We start from the raw sequence: 18,823 nt of genomic DNA on the forward strand, positions 1-18,823 counted from the left end.
TGAAGGCTATTCAACACTTCCTGTTGATATTCTTTGCTTGCGATAGTAAAACATGTTCAGCCCATCCCAACAGTGTTTATTACAGTACTGAACAGAGTGACAGATACATCTAAAACACTAAATTTATTAACCTATAATATAATGCCACTAAGAGATTGCCTGCATAATAAATATGCGTTTAATTACATTTTAAATAAATTGACCTACGTGACTACTCTTTTAATGCATTTCAATCATTTTATGTTTTTTTTTTGCCTAAAATATACTTTTTTATGAAGACATTAAGTGCCAGATTTTACAGCTTGTGCCATAGCCAACCATTTTAACCACGTCTACACGTCAATCAGCGGGAGAGCCAGAACCGAGTTCCGAGAACCGAGAATTCATCTAAGTTTTGAGAATCGCTCTGCATCTGATCTATATCAAAAGTCTTTTACAAAAATTGAATTATCTCAGCTTTTTGCTCAAAATTTGGTGTTTTTCAACAAACCTACCCATATTTGAGAGGTGATAAAAAGAGAACTTATGAAGGTAGGATGAAACTTTGTTTTTTTTGTTTGAAAGCAAAGGCTCGGTTCATTTATTTAATATATTTTATGTTTATATATTTAAAGAAGAGCATTTTCTGGGAGGCATTAAACTTTTGTGAAAATCATGAAAATGCTGGTGGGGAAAGAGTTAAATGTAACTTAAATGTGGCTCAGCGGAGCGCATCGACTGACGCCATAGGTGTTTGTCATGTGAGACAGAGGTAGTGATAAACACGATGTGCAAACATCTATGTGTGGTGGTCAATTTTAAGTTTGTGGCGTACTGACGAATAAATTAATGTGGATGTATTCCAACAACGCTCTCACTTGTATGATGTCACAGAAGTAGGCAGCGCAAATATAACAACACGCCTATAATCCCTCCCACTCCGAAGTGTTACTAAACTTGATGATAAGCTAACCAAGCCAAAGTGAAGTGAGGTGAGCTGACTTGACCTAAACCGTCGGGTACTATGCAATGGAAAAGCGCCATACAGTAAGTTACAGGCACCACTTCACACAACAGATTTGTATTATATCAAATTTAACAATGGCACAAAAGAAGAAGTGTGTTTTTGGATGTAAGGAGAAGAAGGCCAGCATTATGGAAACAATGGATATAGTTCATTTATCCAGGTTAACAGCGGAGTTTTGCGTGTGTTTATTTAACGCTGGATTTTATTGAAAAGTCCCAAACAGGTCATGAGTTGCATGCGGTAAGTAAGACTTTTGTGTTATGTTGGAAATAGGTGCTTAAGTGCATATTATATAAACATGTAGTGAATCATAAGTTATCCAGTCAGTGTTGTATAAAGTGTTGATTCGGACTCGCTCCTCCCGCAGCTAGTAACTCCTCCTTCCAAACTTTTTTGTACGTTATCGGAAAGACCCCCAGGCAAACACATACGCAGACCAGGCAAAGATCTTGGTTGGCTACAAGTGTGTTTTTCAAAAATCACTCACTCCACCCATATAAAAAACAATCGAGACACAACACCGGATGGAATCTGAAATTGCAAAAAGAAAAAAATTTGTAAAAATTAAGTCCTTAGCAACTGCATCAACTCACAAAAATACAGTTTTGATATATTTAAAGTAGAAAATTTACAAAATATCATGATGAAACATGATCTTTATAGCCTGGCTAACACCAGACCAGTCTCATAGAGAATGAGACGTGGTCTGGGTACCATATGCTCATTTTCTCGTATTTGAGGCGTGGTTCACGAATGCCCAGAGCCGTTTATTGGGAGCTATGAATGTCTATCAAATGTGTCTGTACGTAGCTCATACCCAATAGTTTCAATTATGCCAGATGATGTATGTAGAGTGACATCAAGTCTAACGTAAACGACTTTTGTCGGTTCATGCACACAGCTGAAAGCTATGCAACTAAACCGGTAGCTGTATATTGATACTGAAAAGCAACACAATTTAGTGGCACTGTGACAACCACAGTACAGGCATTATGGCAATATGATATTAATAAATACCACTTAACATTTATAAGTTAATTGTACTTCGTCAACGAGGATGCCTAGCAGGTTGGTCCAATAAAACTCAGTGGTTATCATGTCTTGCCATATCCAAACATCCTTCTTGGATATGAAATAGTTTAACGCCAAAAGTTGCTCTTTTTTAAATAAATTTGCATTCAAAACTACTTAGAACACCATCTAAGGCTTCAATGAAAAGTAACTTGGCGTCTGTTGCCGTGTTATAACAAATAACAAAACTTCTTTGGTGTGTCCCATAGACACCATCATCGTCTTGCGGCCCCCTCCCCGTTCTGTGATTGGTTCTCTATTTCAGGGGCAAAAAAGGTCCATAGTTTCCATGCTACCTTGCAGCGTGAATAAATTTGCACGCAAGGCAGCATAGGGAAACCCAGGCTATGATCTTTACTTTATATAATAATCATTTTTGCCATAAAAGAAATGTCTTTGCTTGTGTATGTGCTGTGACTGTTGTGAAAATAGCCTCTACTAATTTCAGATAGATCTTGCAGTGGAGAAGTGTCTATGTTACATAAGTTAACTAATGAGGTACCTCAGGGTTAAGTGCTTGACCCCCTTCCTTTCTCAACATACACTTGAGTTATCTCGTCAATTAAGAGAAAACACTTCCCTGCCAATGACGCTTCCCTGACGAGTTTTTACGGCAATCTATATTTCCACTGTTATCCAATAGGTGGGGCTCTTACCCAACCTTTATGGTATAAAACATTTAAGCATCCACTAATTCAAAAACAGTAAAAACTGTGTATGTTTTTATCATCGTTCTGAATCTGATCACTAACAAAAATCATTTACAAAAATACAATTATCCCAGATTTTTGCTCACAATTTGGTATTTTTGAAAAAAATCTACCCATATTTGAGATGTGATAAAAGGAGAACAAATGAAGATAGGATGAAACGTATTATGTCTGTTTGTTTGTTTGTTTGTTTATTTAGAGTCAGAGGATTTTTATAGGGTGTTTATGAATTTTTTTTCTGTAAGACATTAAACTTCCATAAAAAATGCTGGCACTGAATGGCAATTTTTTTTTAAATGCTGGCGGGAAAAGAGTTAAACTGATAACATATAATTCAAAATACACATAAACTTCATAAGCAGGTACAAAATCACTATACAACTGTCAGATCTGCAACTAGTGTCTAATAATCTCACAGTGAAAGGCACATAACAATCTGTTGAATGTTATGTTGTGATTCCTTATTGTGTTGGTCAAGGTTTATTGTTTGTCATTATTATAACAACTATAGATACACTCTAAAAACAAACGGTGCTTATAGCACCAACAGTGGTTCTTTGCTCGTAATCATAGAAGAACCGTTTTTAGTGCCATATAGCACCGGTGAAGCACCGGTGAAGCACCTGTGTATAACCATATAGTGCTATGTAGAACCAAATGTGGTGCTGTAGTGGTGCTATACGGCCTCTATATGGTTCTACACCGGTGCTTCACCGGTGCTATATGGCACTAAAAACGGTTCTTCTATGGTTACGATTCAAATCAACAGTTTTGGTGCTATATAGCCCCGTTTGTTTTTTTAGAATTATGTATTGTAGCTTTATTCATTTTGTATACTTTATGTTTCAGTCAAAGATTGTGTGGTTCTGTGTACACCTGTAAGGCTGTGTGTGTATAATTTGGTGGTGGTGTGTGTGTGTTGTGTAATAGTGTATAGAGTGTTGTTGGTTGCTGTCTTTGCTGTTTCTGAGTTATGTGGGTCATTGGGGGGTATAAGGCTACACAATCTGAGGCAGTACTGCAGTTGTTTTAGATTTAACACAATCCTTGAGTTCATAAATGTGCAACACTGCCACCTAGAGACAAAACGCACAAACTATGAAACATGAAAAACCAGACCATTGAATTACCTTGCTGAAATGTTTCAGGCGAGTAGCACTGTTCTCGACTGACTCGTTCTCTTTTAAAGCATTATTAAAAGACTTTAAATGTAATGATGTTGAGCCTGCGTGAGTTTTGTACACCTTAAGATCCTTGAGGAATCACTGTGTTTGCTTTTAAGACAAGAAGACGAAATTATGTGAGAGGGATTTTTACAGGATGTGTTCGGGATGAGTTCAGTTCATCAGAGCTCAGTCAAGGCTGCACTGGAAAGGAAAAGCAAACTCATACAATGGTAGTTTGTGTCCAGAAGAGTTGAAGAGGCAGCTGTTATAATCCATTAGAGCTCAGTGACAGATCAAGAACACAAGACTGAATGATACACAACTGCATACAGTACATGCTGAAATACACAAAGCACTGAGTTCTCTTACATCCGTCTGTTAACATGCACCTAATATGATCAAATTTAGCACAGGCCCGACCTGTGGACTTAAGATGTGCTAGATAAGATCATCCAAATGTGCCCTACCAATGTAAAAATTGGATTTATCTAAAAATCCACAATGATATTGTCATGAACACAAAATCCATATCAGATTTGATTTAGTATTAGGTACTGTAACTCATAACTCATAAAAATAATCTGATAAATGATCATCTTATAAAAAATGCTTGTCTTAATGTTCTGTGATGTTCCTTTCACTACTTACCACAAGTTTTCATTTATAAAGTGCTATATTTAAAATTGCTAGCTCTCAGAATCGAGTAACTGACTAATATAATGTAATGTGATGTATACATATACCATGCATACCAAAACCTCCTTTTTTATAATTTCAACGTATAAGAAATCATTATTTTATATCACCGTCATCTACAGTGGCAAGAAAAAGTATGTGAACCCTTTTGGAATTTAAGTATTCTGAATAATTTGTCATAAAATGTGATCTGATCTTCATCTAAGTCGAGGGTATTGACAAGCATAGTGTGTCTAAAAAAAATAAAACAAAAAATTCTGAATTTTATTGAGAACAACCAAAAAAAAAAACTTTGGCATAGTTATTATGGCCCTCGACGGCGTTTTTTTGAGGGGAAATGGAGGCGGGTAAATACTTGTTTCTCTAAATACCCGGCTATGTGTAAATGTGGCCTCATAGTCCTTGTGGAAAAGTGTGTGAACCCTTGAGTTAATGTTCTCAAAAAAGATAATTTAAGTACACCTGGAGTCTCATTAATATAATATGTTTGGGGGTATGGACTACAGCTACTTTGATAAAAACCCCTCAAACTTTTGGTTCTCCACAAGAACAACACACTTATGTGAGCCATGCCTCGCCAAAAAGAGCCTTCACAGAAGCTACGATCAAAAATTGCTGAGTTACAAAGTTATTTCAAAGACTTTAGAAATTCACCAGTCTATAGCTAACAGGGGCTTTTGCTACTCTACCAAGAAGTTGCCACCCAGTCAAAATGACACCAAGAGCACAATGAAGGCTCATCAATGAGGTAAAGAAACAAACCCCGAATGACACCAAAAGATTTAAAGGCATCATTGGAACTTGCTAACATCTTTGTTCATGAGTCTACAATACGCAAAACACTGAACAAGCAGGGTATCCACGCCAGGACACCACTGCTTACTAAAAAAAAATATTTGCAAAAGAGCATATTGACACTCCACACCGATATTGGCTAAATGTTTTGTGGACTGATGAAACTAAGATTGAACTATTTGAAGAAAAAAAAAACAGCACTACACCTGACAGAGAAAGGGCATAGCATATCATGGGCATAGCCCAACTAGGGCTGGGTATCAATTCAGATTTTCCAGATCGATTCGATTTCGATTCACAAGCTATCAAATCGATTCGATTTCGATTCTCGATTCAACTCTCGATTCCGGTTCTTGGGGCGGTTTTTATACTCGATTCTCGATTCAACTCGATGAATATACATTTATTACAAATACTACATTAATAAAAAGAACAGTGAACAGCAGGTTACAAGTGGGTAATTAATAACATCGATGAAGCATCTGAAACTGCCATTTTAAGCACTGAATGAATAAATGACAGGGTCGCCTCTCTCTCCTAGATAACATCGCACAAGGCACAAAAGAGGGTGACATCTAGTGAAGAAGACTAGTAGTTCGATTAATGTTAATCTTTCGTTCAATGTTTGCAGAAATAAATATGAAAGAAAAAAAAAATCGATTCTGCTCTTTGAGAATCGATTCTGAATCGACCAGGTTTAAAAAAACTATTAATCGAAAAATCGATTTTTTCCCAGCCCTAATTCCAACTGTAAAAGTATGGTGGAGGAAACATCATGATTTGGGCCTGCTTTGTTGCATCAGGGCATGGCCAGCTTGCAATCACTGAGTGGAAGGAAATTCCCAAGTATATCAGACAATTTTTCAGGAAAATGTGAGAATGTCTGAAACTGTGTAGAAGGTGGGTGATGCAACAGGACAACGACCCAAAACAATAGAGCAAGTACACCAACAGAATGGCTTCAGAAAAACAAAATCCAAGTCCGAGCCCAGACCACAACCCAATAAAGATATGGATTGACTTGAAGAAGGCCATGCACATGAGACATCCAAAGATTATGACAGAGCTAACGCAGTTCTGCCAGGAAGAATGGGCTAAAATTCCTCCTCAACAATGTGCAGGTCTGATCAACAGCTACAGAAAGTGCTTGGTGAAGGTTGTTTAGTATTAGTTCTTTTACATTTATACAAGTAATGTTTTTAGACTGGAGTAAATTCTTTACCCACGTTGGCCTGGCATTAATTGGAAGATCTACTGAGGCCAGCAGCCAATACTGGATAAACTCTGCTATGTTTTAAGAAATGCCAGGCAGATTAAACTCCTTCCTTTTAAAACTTGTGGCTTAAAACTTCCAAATGATCCCAAATTCTACTTAAAGTCTTAGAAAGCTTGCAAGACACAAACATACAAGCCACAAATCTCTCTCCACTTATTTGTGTGTTTTTCTCAGAAAAACAGAACAGATAGAAGAGAGCACACAGGCAATGACTCTGGGCTAAATCGACTGCTGAATCTCTTGGCATTTAACAACAGGAATTTCAGACTATAAACCCCTGAAATTTGAACACAGTTGCAACAATGGACTTCTTATGATCCTGTGGAGTGGGAGCTGAGGGGGAAGCCTGATCCGCAGTTCCTGCAGTTGTCCTCAGCAGCTGAGGAAATGTGTTTAGAAGACATTTAGTGGGCACACGCCAGAGCAGGACAGGTGTGTGTGTGTGTGTGTGTGTGTGTGTGTGTGTGTGTGTGTGTGTGTGTGTGTGTGTGTGTGTCTATTCAAAGACATAACTTGTGAATTCACCAATAAAAAGTATGTGCAGAAAGGGCCCATTCTATAAATAAAGTGAACATATGTAGTAACTTCTTTATGTAAACAATGTTCTACACACTCAGATCTTGGACCAGAAAAATGTCAATACGTAGCAAATTTTTAAATCTGAAATCCAGAACGAACAGTTATTCCAATAATCTGTATCCAAACAGCTTTTCATTAAAAATAGAATCTAAAAACACAATAAAGGCAATAAAGTAGAAATTATTCACATGCTACATACTTTATGCTTCTCATTGTATTTTCCTATAGAGAATGATTTTATATTTGGAGCGATTAGTGTTTGTGAGGTTGTGAAATAGAGAAATTAGCATGTGTTACAACCTGGATGTGCAGGGATACAGAGCAGCGGTTACAAGTGTCAGAGTGATATACAGCAGCAGTAACGAGTGTCAAAGTAATATAGAGCCACTGTAACGATTGTCTGAGTGATACTGAGCAGTGGTTAAGAGAGTAAGAGTGATACAGAGCAACAATTACAAGTGTCAGAGTGATAACGAGGCAGCGGAGTGTCAGAGTGATACAGAGCAGCGGTTATGAGTGTCAGAGTGATACAGAGCAGTAAGGCTGGGACAACATATGCACGTCGATTCATCAAACCCTAAAAGGCGGCACCGTAGAGTAGTAGCAACGCGAGTGGCTCCAGTCCACACCGGTTTCACAGCAAGTGTAAGCTAGGGCTGTGCAAAAAATCGACTGCGATTATCATGCGCGTGTCATCAGTAAAGCCGGTTCGGTGATTAGTATTAAATCGCCATCAGCTGCTTTCAGATGGAGCGGCATTTATTGCACAGACCCGTAGTTCACAGAGAAGCTAGGCCAAATCATCATAATCGAGGAAAATCGATTCCGATTATCTATGCGATTTTGCCTAGCTTCTCGGTGAACTACGGGTCTGTGCAATAAATGCCGCTCCATCTGAAAGCAGCTGATGGCGATTTACTTCTAATCACGGAACCGGCTTTACTGATGACACGCGCATGATAATCGCAGTCGATTTTTTGCACAGCCCTAGTGTGAGCGACGCATGTTTTTTTCAGCGCACATGTTAACAAGCATGCACCCCGCCGCATGAGCAGCGCGAGCTCGCGAGGCTGTTGCAGCAGTGCTGCGATCGTATCTGTGTCGGTTCTGCTGCGCTGCTCACGCTCAATTAAAGTGAAAGTGCTTTGTTTATGGTTTAAATGCTCGTGGATTGATGCGAAAGAGTGTCATTTTACCATAAAATCATGACTGTGATGCCAAGTGTGTTTTAAACAGTCATGACTTTGAGCAATTTAACAAGAAAGCGATGAAATATGTAAAAAGACAATGTTGCCAGAAGACTGCGCTTTCATTCACTCTCTGTACAGCAGTAAATGAGTCCTCATCTATCTTAACAAACTTTAGAGAAAGAGATTTAATAATGTATGTGCTTCTTAAGTCTATAATTGTGTTTATATCTGTCATTACATGGACTAATTAAACAGCACAAATTAGAATTTGAATACACCTTCAGGTGCTACTTGGACACGTCATCAGTGAAGAACCGGGGTCATGGGGTGTTTCGGGTCTTTAATCTTCATACACCCTCACCCGGGAAGCCCAGCCAGGGGTGATCAGTCCCCGGCTTGTGTCCAAGTGGCATGTTTACTTTTGTCCAAAGGGACTTAGAAACGAGGTAAACAATAGAAGCAATTAGAGCAACACAAGAACAGCAATACATAAGTGCAGTAGAACTAGTCTCATCAAGTCTAACACAGTATACATAGCCAAGATTTTTTTTGACAGAAAAGATAAAGATAGAAAAAGATATTTAACTCTGTAAGTGAAGTGTTGGCAGAATAGATGTGTTTTCAGGCGATTCTTAAAGATGGCAACAGAATCAGCAGATCTTGTTGCAACCAGCAGATCATTCCACAGATGTGGAACGGATCCAGAGAAGGTACGCGATAGTGATATTTTCCGTTTTTGGGATGGCACTACAAGCTATCGCTCTGTGGCAGAGCGCAGGGATCTAGAGAGTACATAAGTCTGCAAAAGCGAGTGAAGGTTAGATGGGGTTGACCCAGTGGTGGTTTTAAAGAACAGGAGTAGAGCTTGAATTTTGATGCAAGCTGCTATAGGAAGCCAGTGTAACCTGACAAAGAGAGGAGTGACGTGCGCCCTCTTTGGCTCATTGAAGTCCACACTTGTCGCTGCATTCTCGATCATCTGTAGGGGTTTGGTTGTGCAGGTTGGGAGTCTGGCCAGTAAAGCCCTACAAAAGTCCAGTCTGGACAGGAGAAGCGCCTGGACTAGGACTTGTGTAACATGCTCAAATAGGAAAGGTCTAATTTTCCTAATGTTGTAGAGGATGAATTTACATGAGCAGGTGGTGTTGGCAACATGCTCCATGAAGCTAAGCTGATCACCAATGACCACTCCCCGGTTTCTGGTTGTCCTAGAAGGCGCAATGGTCGAAGAACCTAGTTGAATGTAAAGATTAGGATAAATCTTAGGGTCAGACAAGCAGTTCCATCTTTGCAAGTTTTAGCTGGAGATGGTGATCCTTCATTTAGAGCGATGTCACTCAGGCATGCTGAGATGCGGGCAGAAACCATGGGATTGTCAGGTTGGAACTGCAATTGGAGTTGTGTGTCATCCGCATAGCAGTGGTAGAAAAAGCCATGTTTCCGAATGACAGGACCCAGGCGTGTCATGTATATTGAAAAGAGCAGTGGTCCAAGCACTGAACCTTGAGGTACCTGACGTCACCTATCCAGGATACTCTAAATGACCTAACTGAGAGATAAGACTTGAACCATAGTAGCGCCATTCCAGAGACACTCATAGCATTGAGGGTCGACAGGAGGATGTGATGATTGATCAAAAGCGGAAGACAGATCCAGCAGGATCAGTACAGATGATTTGGAGGTTGCTCTTGCCTGCCTTAGGGCTTCAATGACTGAAAGCAGTGCTGTCTCGGTGGAGTGACCGCTCTTGAAACCAGACTGGTTGCTGTCCAGGAGTTTTTTGTGTGTAGAAGGAGAAGAGCTGGTCAAAAAACACATGCTCCAGAGTCTTTGCATTTAAGGGAAGGAGAGATACGGGTCTGTAGTTTTCTAATATTGCAGGGTGAAGTGTGGGTTCCCTTTCTGTCGTCATTGTGCCGATGTCGACAGTGTGGGGTGTGCTCTTGAGAGCTAATCTGGTCTGACTTGCGTGTAAAACGGCAATGAAATTGCAATGAAATTGCACAAATGGTATTTGCCTACCAGTCTCCACCCACGCTTGCTTGTATAAAAGGAGACAGCAAAGCCCAGTCATATGCTCTTGTTGTTCAGAGCTCACTGGTTTGGTTTCTCTTCCAGTAAATATGAGGTTTACTGTTGGCGTGACGGCGCGGCAGTGGATTCGTCTTGCAAACCTCCCCTGGACGCTTCAGCAAATTGTCAGAGTATTGTCTAAAAGAGCGATTTCCACACAGAATTAACCTCCTTTTATGGAAGGTTTTTCGTTCTGGGACTCTTGGAGCAGTAGACTTCTCTCCCTTGCCGACAGGCACAATCTTGCACTTCTTTCGCTTAAACATTCTCAGCTTAATAAGTGATTTTGGGTACCGGTTGTGGCATTAAGCCACGCACCGTCCCACTACCATTCTTTTCTGAACTGCACGGGGAACTTACTCATCTTAAAAAGGTACCATTCGGTGCCATTTGGGGTTGTGGGTTCGGTTGCCCTCACCTCTCTCGATGGCATGGTAGCTAAGGGATATGTAGAAGTACCCCAAATGAGCATGCTGTCACAGTGCATACATGCCTGCGCATGGCTTCCATGTGGCGGGACTGACCAAGTCTGCCTTCCAAAGCCTGTTTTTGGTACCCATGTTGAGTGCTTGTATGGCCACGGGTTAAGCTGGCTACACCCTGCACGCCATTTTCATCCTGCACTAGACCAAGGCCTTTAAACATCTCCAAAAGGGTAGGTCTGACACAGAGATGTTGCAGGAACTGTAGGATGTTGCGCTGTCATTGAACTTGTTCTTCTGTGTTGAACATGAAAGTGCTCCATCTGTGTCGAGCGATGCCCACTATGGTGGTCCAAGAGAGACATCTCTGGCTTTAATTTGTAGAGTTTGGAGATGCCGAGAAGGTTCACTTTCTTGTCATACCCATCTCGCAAAAAAAGGCTGTTTGGTGAAATGCACAGGATTCTGCTTTTGTTCTATGCAGTAAGGAATATGGGTGGGAATTGCAGGGTACCTCACAATCCGATTTGATACACGATACGTGGCTCCTGATAACAATGGTATCACGGTTCATCAATTCTCCGATAATCAATGTATTACTTGCAAATTCTATACATAACGATATCTGCCAAACTCTAAAAAACGTAATGTCCAGAAAAAGATTAGGTGGAACTTTTGTGCTTTAGCTGTTTATGCAAGTTCACAATTTTTTTTAGGTACAGAGTTCCAGACTAGCTTTTTACTAGGAGTAATGTGGCCCTAACTGAAATTTTTTATTTACTTTTCCCCCATAATATCTGCATTACTGACAAATACTTTGATAATAAATAGACTTATCTCTATATGCATTTGTTGCACATGTCATTATGCACAATTGATAAAACTTTAATAGGAAGCAACATACCTTTCTATCTGTAATGTAGGCGTTCATTTCGAAGTTGTTCCACTCTTGTCTAATATGGCTAGGAAATCTATTAAGGGCATTTTGTTTATTAATTAATGTATCGATATTTGAAGCCAGTGTATCGATTATCGTTTCGACAGAGACAGACAATCGATACATTGCTATAATAATATATTGCCCCACCCCTAGTAAGGAAGCAGATGAAGGCTGTAAAACATGTTCACATCGGTGTGACTCGGCCATTTTTCACTGTCACGTCCCATCTGTCATCTGCTTCCAGGCAGCCTCGGCTTCGTGAGGTGCTGGCCTCGCCTTCAACCACATCAGAGATGGCCAGCCCCCGAGAAGATCTATCTGCCGGGGGAAGAGACCCAACCTTGTGTGTCCGTTACGCACTGCACCTTTCCAGGAACACAATCGGAGTATTAAATTCACTGCTCAACCTGTCCCGTTGGTATTATGCACGATCTGTCACGGCTATGCGCTACAGTATATCTGCCAGATACCCTCCCCGAACTTGAACAGTTTTAGTTCCTCTATGAGGAGAGAACATGTTGAGCTATGTGTAGAGGGATCCACCCCTCTGGCACGATTTTAAGCCTGTCCCCTCAGCCGAGATGTCCTCAGGCTTTATACAGCTCGTACTTTATAGTGCCTAATTAGGGAGGGGGGTCATATCTTATAGTGATGTGGCTGTTATCCTAGGACGTGTATGTCCTTGACTTAAACCCTTTCTATGGTTTGATTCGAGGTGGACAGTATAAGGTCCTCCCTTTCGGTCTGTCCCTACGCATTCTCTGTTTCTCAACGACTGGCTTCTTTTTACCACACTTGCAGGTTTTCAGTTTGCATCTATAAGTAGATAACTTTACATTTAGACCATTTGGGTTCAGACCGGCTTCGTGGCCCAGGTTCCCACTACTCCAGCCCTGTGTATCCGGTACGCACTGCACCTTTCCTGGAACATAATTGAAGTATTAGCACTTCTGACTAGCTTTTTCCCCCTGACAGCAGAGACAACAGAAAATTTCACGATTCGATTCGGATTTTTTTGCCTCAAGATCGATTCAAAATCGATTTTCGATTCAAAAACGATTCTCGATTTAAAAAAAACAATTCACAGTATGTAAATGTAGTTTACTTTTTCCTATGTGAATGATTGTAGTAGATATACCATTTAAAGAAAAAAAACACAACAAATTAAATGTAGTTTGATATTACTTTATGTCTTTATGCAAAAATAAAAACTGATATGAAGCAATTAGATGACCCCTTTTATCAAACTCTATTAAATACAATAATTTAGTATATTAATGATAGACAATGCAGCTCTATAGATTATAAATGTGACTGTTGTTATAATGGTTATTATTATTATATACTATTAGATAGAGCAGAAGCAGGAAAAGTGCCTCTTTTTAATCCACTCATTATTTCAGATTCAAAAGTCTACTTGCTGTCCCAGTGACAGGGGACTTTACATTACAGGTTTGCGTTTTGTAAATCTTGAGTCAGCTTGAGCTTTGCTCGTTCAGTGCAATAGGCTTAACTTGTCCTTTTGCTACCATCTCTGTGCAAACTTTTTAGATTTTAGAAAAGATATGGTTTATTAATAATAATAGTATAAAAAAATGGGAGAAAGAAAATCCAGCGCGTGGTCGTGACTTTCAAAACAAGAGCCAGATGTTATCGCCATAGAAACTGTCGGCAAGCTGAAACTACACGCGAGCTTTAGTGCGGTGGCGCTCACGGTCATTCTCCGATCGACTCGGGTTTTACACACAATATTAAAGGCGTTCTAAGCGAATATGTGTGTTGATTTTTGATATGTGTTTTCAAACAAACTGAGCGTAGTTAACTCCTACCCCTCCCCCCCTTCCATGCTTTCATGAACGCGCCCAAACCCAACCACCAAATACTTCTTGCCATTTATTGGCTGGAACACTTTGTTTTGTTTCATGGTGCAGGTTTGGCCACTGTGTTTATATTGAAGTTTGTAGAGCCTGGGCTGTCTACAGAGATCGCGTTTTTTTACAGTTTGATCAGCGGGCAGGCAGCAAGCAGATAGTGAGGAGATGTTTGCTGTATGTAACAAAAAATGTTTTATGGTCTAAAACGCGTGAATTCGCTAAGAGCGCCATTAATCAGATTTTTGGGACACGAAGTAATTTGACTATGACTGACCCGGTCCCGACTGACCATTTCAAATACAAACCCGGAACCATACGGGCCGCGTGTGCTCCGTGAAGTCCTCTAATGTTAAAACTCAAGTTCAGAAACATGAACAATGTGACACGAGCTTGTTCGCGTCGCATCCCAATTCATTGAGAAACAGAGAGCACGTGAACGCACACCGAACTCATCATGTCGCACACAAAATGTCATTATTAAAGAGTGTCATCATCACAGAAAAACAAAAAAAGACTTTTTGTTTGCCAGATATACTTGGGCACTTGTTAATATACCTAGGCAGCGCGCCCATAAGTAAAGTCAATGTGTGGGAAACACTGTGACAAGAGTGTGCAGGCGTCAGTGTGAATTCAACGCAGCGTCATCTATGGGAATACTGAGATAAACTAATTTCAGGACAAAACACGGCATTACAAAAAAAATATATGAATCGATTTTTGGAATTCTATGAATCGATTCTGAATCGGCAAAGCTTGAATCGCGATTCAAATGTGAATCGATTTTTTTGCACACCCCTAGTAAATACTGTCTCCAAGCAGATTTTGGTGCACAGGGTCGTGGACACCATCTTGTTGGCGTACTGGCTTTAAGATCTCAAAATCTGCCTTGCCCTTTTGGATGATAACTCACTCCACTAGAGGCATCACCTCCTCTGGGCACAGGTACAGGACATGACTCTAAAAGACATCTGTGGAGCTGCGGGTTGGGTGATGCCTAATATGTTTGCATGGTGTTGAGCCAGTATTAGCCTGAGTTCTCCAAGGAGTTAATGTTCAGCCAGGGTGACTGGCCAGGTGTCTTTGCTTGCCTTTATACCCTTTGCCCTTTTTTGGTAAGTCAGGATCCTTACCAATGTTCCCTTTTCAGATGAGTGGGTTGGTACACCTCTTCTATTATTTGGCTTTTTTTATCAGTTTTCCATCGGTCAGAGTTTTTCATCTGTACTATGCCATGTACTGTGACGAAATCTCCAGTTTTTTCTCCACTCTCCCAGTTTGGACAATGTTTCCCCAGTGGTATGCCCGCTACAGTGTTTTTCTCCAAGCTATGAGACTTAAACAGATTTTTTTAAAAAAGGTTTTTATATCTTTTTGGCACTACCCAGTATGCTTCAGTACCCTGCGCCTAAGACAATATTATTTGCTTTAAAACGCCCCGCTGGTGTTACTGGTAAGGGTTTTTCTTCCCCCTAGGATGAGGACCCCCTTACATTTTACTGGAAGGTTGTGATGTCATTTAGCAGTCAGCATGGCACATATTACCTGCCTGTGACCACTTTATGAACGTCAAGAAAGGGAGCAGTGTTGTGGCGTTTCAGCACCCCATACTGTCGTAATCGAAACATCCTTGAGTGGACGACAGAAAGGAAACGTCTCTGTTATGTATGTAACCACGGTTCCCTGATGGAGGGAGAGTTTAACTGGCCTTTGCCGTCTCCTTTTATACACACACGCGTGGGCAAAGAATGGTATGCAAATACCATTCGCGCAATTGAATTGAAATTTCATTGGTGTTTAACACAAGTCAGACCAGATTGGCTCTCAAGAGCACACCCTATATTGACGTCATTGAAACAAAGTCTCGTTCTCTCTATCAGGGAACCGTGGGTATATACGGGCAGATCTAACGGGCAGGTAGTCGCATGGTTAGACCCAAGAAGAAAACCTTGGAAACGTCTGCTTAAGATCGGAAAGAGAAAGAGGGGAGCGAGCATGCATCAGGAGTTTGAGCCTGTGCAAGAAGCGGCAGCCCAGAGAACTGACTTTTGATAGTGTTTATTTCACACAAAAAAAGCAAATTTGTCAGCCGTTAAGTCAGATAAAGGTGGGGGGCGGGTGGACAGAGTAGGATTAATAATCATAGGCATGATTTTTTCAAAAATCCTTTGTGAACCAAAAATTGGTCTGTAGTTTTGATGACAAAATCAACACTGTATGCAGTGCTTATTTTGGACCTGGGTTTGTTTTAGTACAACTGTCATAGCTTTAGTGTTATGAAAGACATTTGTTGGTGTGACATTTACCCTCACTCAGCTAAAAACCAAAAGAGCAGAAGCAATTCACTTAGTATGCATTCTGTTAAGTTCCAGCTAAACACTAGCACATAATCAAGACAGATGACACATATTTTCCAATGTAGGCCAAACACCAGCTCCACAAATGGGGATGAAGCATTTGTCAGTCCCATAAGTTCCAGCATATCTTGGAACTGATACAGAACACAGAGTAACAATAACCTTCAGATTTAACCAAAATGTATTTTTTCCCAATCTACACAATCATCATTTTATCATCAATAATGCTGACTACAGATAAATCAGGTGAACTGCTGCCAACAACATGTGTACTGTATTAATAGTATTGAGTGGTGTATGAACCTGCTTCTGGATAGCAAGGCAATGAAAGCTTGTTAATTCCGAAATAGATCTGCCTACGCTGCTGTTGCTGATGTTGCGAAGCAGGTATAAAACCCTGCAACTGCTAATGCACATGCTGCAGTGAGCATGCAAATAATGTTGCTGCCACAGTATCCCCCGTAAACAGATCTGGACAGGTGGAGGTGGGTGTAGAGGTGGGTGATAGTTAAAGCTCTGCCATACTTCTTATAGCAGTACTTCAAAAACATTTTGGTGTGTGCCCCCCCTCCTAGGGTGCATCCCTTCACATCCCTCCAAAGAAAATTCATGACATAAAACAATCTTAAATAGGGATGCACCGATAGGATTTTTTTGGGCTGATACCGATTTAAACAGACAACTTCTGGCCGATACTGATGCCGATACCGATGTTAAACACTTGTATACAATACTATACAGTTGGTCTATTTGCTAGTTAATTTCTGCATCAAATTATTTTTACTGAACATGGATTGGATCTAATTAACATTCAACTGACCAACATAATAAGAGAGTCACAAATTAAGCTAAAACAAATATAATAAGACAGCATGACAACCTTCAAAGGTGGTTTTTGCTATTCAGCATTTATTTTATTAACAACATTAACTAGTTTTTTACATATAATGGATTTCTTTATGCAGTTAATTAATAAACAATCGGTATCGGCCTTTCTCGTGCCATTGCCGATATGCAATGGTTTAAAATTCATCAAAAATCGGCCGATAAATATCGGCGGCCGATAGATCGGTGCATCACTAATCTTATTATATCTTATATAATTACACAGAATCTATGATAAAGTAATGTATTCTATTAAATGTCATAAAACATCTCATCCGCAGTTGGAGAACCACTGGCTTACAGGATGCAAACAATACTATTTAAATACATTGTCATTGCTATAAATTAACTGAAGGCAATCAGTTTGATTTTGCTAAAGTATAGCTGATTGGTGGATAAATCCTCTAGATTTTTATGATTGAACTTCTAACTTCATGATTGAATTGCCAGCGGGTCCAAAACCGCATCATGCTTTTTTTTAATATATAAGTTGTCGAGCACAAGTTTTCTCTAAAATAAGAAAATTTTTATCAATTTACTATTTTGCAAAAATTCTATTACTGCAGAGCGCAACCTTACTGCTAAGAAATCTTTTGATCATATTAATAAAATTAAAGTACGCCTTTGTTTCAGTTCTACAATAACAACATCTGTATAACATGCTTTGTTATAATTACGGTTTAAGCACTTCTTTACTAATGCTACGTACACACCAAATGCGGGGCATCGTGTTTTTCACTTTAGATTACTCGCGGGATTTAACTTTGTGTCATGGGAATTTTTTCGCTCGAGTTGAATATTTTCAACTTGGCCGAAGACGCGTTTGAGGCGAATAGCGCGTTTTCACAGCAAATGCACCGCCCATATCACGTCATTCGCATCGCCCCACGCGAGGACGAGTCTGATCGTGTCTTTGAATTGACTTTGTATGTAATCCACTTGCGCAAATCTATGAACTCACATCTGCTGTGAACCCACTGTAAGACACTGCAAATCTGCATCATGTCATTTATTCAATGAAAATATGATTAGTAAAACACAGATAACTGTATGTAATACACTGCACTGTAAAAATAGTAAGCATAAAGTTTAAACAACTTGGTTTTGCTATGTCAACTTAAAGTAACAAAGTAACTTAAAAATATATGTTGATTTGACAAAAATTCTAAATTTTTTTACATTGTGTAAAAAATCTGTGTTGCACTTACATTTTTTTAAGGTGTTTTTAACTTTCTTATGAGTTGTTATTCATTATACAACAAAGTTGAATTAGCTTACGTTATTTCAACCTTATTTTTAAAATGTACTTCCTCACTAGTCAAGAAAGTTTAAATGAATTGTAAATTCAAGAGGGAGGCTACAGATCTTCATTTAGTGGCTTTTCTTCAAGATATTAATCTTGTTACTTTTTTTATATAGCACTTTTCTGCAACACTCAAAATGCTTTACATAATTAATAATAATAATTAATAATAATAATAATAATAATTAGTTACATTTATATAGCGCTTTTCCAGTGCTCAAAGCGCTTTACATATGAATGGGGGAATCTTCTCAACCACCACCAATGTGCAGCATCCACCTGGATGATGCGACGGCAGCCATATTGGGCCAGAACGCCCACCACACACCAGCTTATTAGTGGAGAGGAGACCGAGTGATACAGCCAATTAGTATGAGGGATGATTAGTAGGCCAATGGGCAAGTTTTGGCCAGGATGCCGGGGCACACCCCTACTCTTTTTCGAAGGACATCCTGGGATTTTTAATGACCACAGAGAGTCAGG

General features: G+C 39.8%; 1 protein-coding gene across 6 annotated transcripts in view; it reads right to left on the minus strand.

The window, feature by feature from the left end:
* Positions 1–18,823, minus strand: part of nrg1 (neuregulin 1) — an 89,747-nt gene that overhangs the window by 63,005 nt on the left and 7,919 nt on the right. The gene's annotated exons all lie outside the window — the stretch shown is intronic.

The sequence above is a fragment of the Paramisgurnus dabryanus genome, chromosome 10 (genome assembly GCF_030506205.2).
Source record: "Paramisgurnus dabryanus chromosome 10, PD_genome_1.1, whole genome shotgun sequence".
Classification (NCBI taxonomy): Eukaryota; Metazoa; Chordata; class Actinopteri; order Cypriniformes; family Cobitidae; genus Paramisgurnus; species Paramisgurnus dabryanus.